Below are 4,802 nucleotides of genomic sequence, written 5' to 3'. Positions count from 1 at the left end.
GTGTTTGCTAATATGTTGATATACAGTGTGAACCTGTTGACTGTTAATGTCCTCATACTGCGTTGGTGCGACTGCTGTATCTTGAAAAAGAAGTGCAACTCAGCTTGAAAAAAAAGTTTCCCCACATTCTCATAAAAACAGACAGCCAACCTCAAAATTAAAAACTGGTAAAGAAACCCCCCCAGAACACAGGGTGGTCTGGGGGCAGTAATAACGTGCAGCGTCGAGCTGTGAGCCTCCTCCAAATCACATTTGTTGTTTTCCTGTTCCTGTTGTTTCAGTACTGTCTGCAGGAGGCGCTGTCAGCACCTGTTTACACTTAATGACCACAGGTACTGATCGTCAGCGTTTAGCTAACACCGAGCAGAGACCGCTTTAACATAAGGGAGTCATTTTGTTTTTTTGTTAAGACGACAGACGAGATCAAAAATGATTTTATTTATATGATCATTATTTATTTACTGTGTTTATTTCACCAACACGACAGTGATATTTGTCTTGTATTTTTGCAGCATGAGGCCAGTTTTTCTGAAAAAGTAAAACTTTGTGAATGACTTACTTCAAAAGACATAACATATTTTGTTGTTGCTTCAAAATAAAAGCCCTCGGGAGATTCGCTTTTACTTTTGCTCAGCGCAGCAGGACGTGATTGGTTTGTGAAAAAATAACTCATTTTTTAAATGGAATTTTTAATATTGTGAACCAGACGGGATAAAAGTGTTAAATAAACAACTGAAAACTAATGGTCAGGACGTTTTATTTGGTTTTAAATTTTCCTTAAATTCATTGTTTGTGACACAGTTTGATGTTGTATCAATAACTGTATTAATTGTATTGAGTCTTAATGCTAATGCTAACTAAAGCTAATGCATTTGAAGTGCATTGAAATATTAGTGGCTGAAGATGGATGGATGGATGGATGGATGGATGAAATATTAGTTTTAGGGATGGGCCGTGGTCCGTGGTCCACACTTCCAGCTCCATCTTTACGGAGCATTTGGAAGTTCAGAGACAGGAAATGCTTTTTTCCTGCAGCGTACAGACCGGAGCTGCGGTGCCAAATTTACTGACACGGCTGACTTATTTGGGGCGTCTGAAGAGGTGGCCAACCGAGCCCAGGGGCAGGGATGGAAACATTTTATCATCCACAGACAAGATTTAAGGATTTATTGGAGAGCTTTCTCCATGGAGCTGGGATTTGGTGTTTTATGGCCATGTTTTTTCCTTAAGCATTTGCTGAGCCACCAGCAGCCAGAGAGGAGTGAGGAGCATCTGCCAAAAACTTCAGTCTTTACTGATAAAGTTCATTCGTGGTATTTTAGAAAACTGAACTGTAAACTATGAGACCCAAAACACAAAGGCTGAGGAGAGAGAGAGAGAGAGAGAGAGAGCAGATTTATGGACTTCAAGGCTGATGAGAACTCTGATACAGTTGAACTAAAAATATAAAATGATCCTCTGTGGTGTGAAAAGAACTCAAAAATGATTTCTTTTAATTCGATTTGCTCAGATAAAATCTCTTCACTGTCATTGGACAGCCATACTTGTACAACAGAACAAAGTAATCAGGGTACTGTCACACATCAGCGCAAAAAAAAAAAAAAAAAAATTAAATTAAAGATGAAAAAGAAAGCCATCGTACAAGATCGATTACAAACAATATAAACACAGTATAAGTATCTTTATGAAGGTTTTACTGTGTACTGTACTTAAGGCTCTCAGGTACATATAAAAGTATACAGTATATTTAAGTATACTGCTTATACTCAGTACTGAATGTGTAAAAGTATTCTTAGAGAAACAGGAACGGCGACGTTTTACCTCAAAGGCTTCGGAGTGAATTCATTTTTGCAACACGTGTGATGATGTTTTTCACCACCGGTGGTGCTATATGAGGGGACGAAACGATGAATGATAATAATTTCCTAGTTATGATAAAATAATTAACGAGCAGCTCTTCATCTCATCACTGGTCCTTCACTTCTTCGACTTCTTGTCTCTGTTTTTTCTCAACAACTGCACAAAAAAAATACGAAGTCATAGAAACGATCGACACAACCGTTGACGTCCTTCAACCGTTGACGTCCTTCAACCGTTGACGTCCCTCAGTAGCAGAGAGTTCACAGTTGTGTTCCTCATTCCAGGCCTGAACCTGTTTTCCGTCTTCCTCGCTCGTTATCAACCGACCTCGTAACTAACTCCCAATCGGATTCTTTCCAGAAAGAAAAAAAAAAAAAAAGCCAAGATATGAATTCTTTCATGTCTCTCGTCCTTCGGTGTCTTCACAGTGGACATGAGAGACACAGGTGCGCCGTCTTTTCTCGTTGGCCAATCAGATCTCAGCATCTCCTCTTCTTTCTTCCGACATTGACAGCGTGTTTTCAGCCACAACATCAATTACGGTCGGCCGAGCGACGGAGCTCAGCCTGCTCCCATAAAGGTTAATCGTATACATTGTAAAGGTGGCGTCACCGTGGAAACATGACATTTTTACCTGTATATTTAGCGCCATGTGTAAATGTAAACACAGAGCTTGGAGTTTATTTGATGTTCTTCACATCTAGAAACACGGACTGAAGGTCTGAACGTTCTGTTCTCAGCCTTTTCATTTTTAATAAAGTTTTTTTTTTTTAGTTAGTACAACATTGACATTTCAGCTCTTTGTGTTGAGAATAAAAAAAGTTGAGTCGTGTTTTTTGTCCATAGAATGACTTTGAAAACACAATCAAAGTCACTGCGGCAGAATTCCACTCAGACCAGTTCTCTCGGCTCTTCTCGTCCCCTCTGCAGGGGCCGGCTCCCCGTTTTGGGAACACCTGGCTCACATGTATATTTTAGTTTAATTAGAATTTGCATTTCTTTTACAGGTACATTTTTCATTTACTTTTTTTTTTAATAATTGTGATACAGAATTGCCATCAGGGCAGTTAGGCTGTTTTATTGCCCTGGGCTCCTGCTCTGGTCTTGTTTTCATTTTCTTTTCTTTTTTTGTCAGGTTCTGATAAGATTGACAGTTCAATCAAGGTTCTGACTTCAGGAACCGAGACTTTTCTGTAATGAGGGTCAGTAAATTTGTGTAAAACAGCCCCCCCCCCTTACCACCCCCCCCCCCCCCCCCCTCTCTTCACACACTCTCACAGTCATTACACTCAAAGGTAGTGTGTTAGCCTCCTTTCCTGGCGGCCCCTCATTTGATGTTTGGAAATGGAGCTTTCGTCTCCTTATGATTCTATAATTTAAGAAATATTTTGTGCTGCAGCCTCCAACACTGTTATTGGCTCAAAAAAGAACGGTCGTCTCAGTCGGATCCATTCTGCACAGAAACACAAATAAGACCGAATGTAATCAAGTAAATATTGATGTCACATTTGTCCACAGCAGAAAGGACACGGTGCAACTGCAGTTCATGTCAGACTTCATGGAAAAGAAGTTTCATGGAGAGAAGGGTTTTCTTTCTGTTAGACATGGATTAGATTAGTAAAGTGATGTTTCCTGCAGTGTTTTGTTGATTAGTGAAGTGATGTTTCCTGCAGTGTTTTGTTGTGTTTTTTTTGTCGCTCAATCATCATCATTTAATTTCTTCACTTATATCAGTGGTTCCCAATTATTGTCTGTCATGCCCCCCCTACAGGACAGACATTGTTTCACATCCCACCACCTGAATTGAAATACTATCGATCACCTGATAATATATATTTTCTTATCTGTACAAACCACTGCATGAGTATGCTGCCACCTAGTGACTGAAGGCTTATTTATCGTTCAAGTGTTGCAGCATTAGCGTGTCCCGCGTGCCTTATTCCCCCCACCCTCCCGGTACGCCATATGAAGGTGTTGAGCTCAGAGCCCAGTTCTTTGAACAGAAACACTGATCTTTTCTCGTTTGTTCAACAAAGTTAAGGAACCTGGTGACAGGAACCCAACGACACCGTTGACAACACAACGCTGCCCTTCTGTGAAACTCCTACGTTCTTTTTCCAGTGGTTGCCCACTGTGACAGTGAATTCCCAGTCTCCCACCTCCGGTCGCTGTCGCTCAATCTTCCTGTTGGGTGTCAGGCAAAGAGGAAGGAGTGGCTGCTGCGTTTGCCTGACAGACTGTGGCTTCTGCGGTGTTTTTTGGTGGCGGCGTCAGTGCTGTCAACCACTAGCCTGGGGAGGTAGATGAGCAAAGACAATGAGACAGGAGTGTGTCACGGAGGATTGAGCTGTCATACATACTGAGGCGAGGCTTCCATCACACACACACACACACACACACACACCTTACAGTAGGCAGGGATCATATCGTCGTCTTCATGCTGCGGCTCAGACGTTCCACTGGATGTAATATTCATTAATGACGTTATCATCACAGTAGTGTATATGCAGTATATATGTATACATAAGTACATATAAAAGTGTATATTCCCACATTGTCTTTGCACCCCACACATGCTACCACAGGAGGCGCCATTCAGTACGTGATTCCTCTGTGGCTTGAACACAGAACCTTCTGCATGTAAAGCAAAAGTGATCACCGCTTTGACATAAATATGTTTACGTAAATACTCAATTATATATATGTGTGTATAAAAAACCCTAAATATACACATGTTATTTCAGTCCCTGCAGTTCAGCAGCAAATATTTGTTCACACATTTTTCCGTCTGAATATTAAACCATGACGTGAGGAGATGTGTTTGAGGTCAGGAAGTGTTTCCTGTCTGGTGAAACAGTTTCTCAGCAGCTCTCATTTGGAGTCTCATCCCTTTTCTTCTCCCACTATCTGTTGCCAGAGGCTTGTTTTTTTTGTTTTTTTTT

This window comes from Cynoglossus semilaevis, chromosome 7, assembly GCF_000523025.1.
Source record: "Cynoglossus semilaevis isolate Cse_v1.0 chromosome 7, Cse_v1.0, whole genome shotgun sequence".
In the NCBI taxonomy this organism is placed as follows: Eukaryota; Metazoa; Chordata; class Actinopteri; order Pleuronectiformes; family Cynoglossidae; genus Cynoglossus; species Cynoglossus semilaevis.
Note: the sequence above shows the minus strand (reverse complement) of the source record.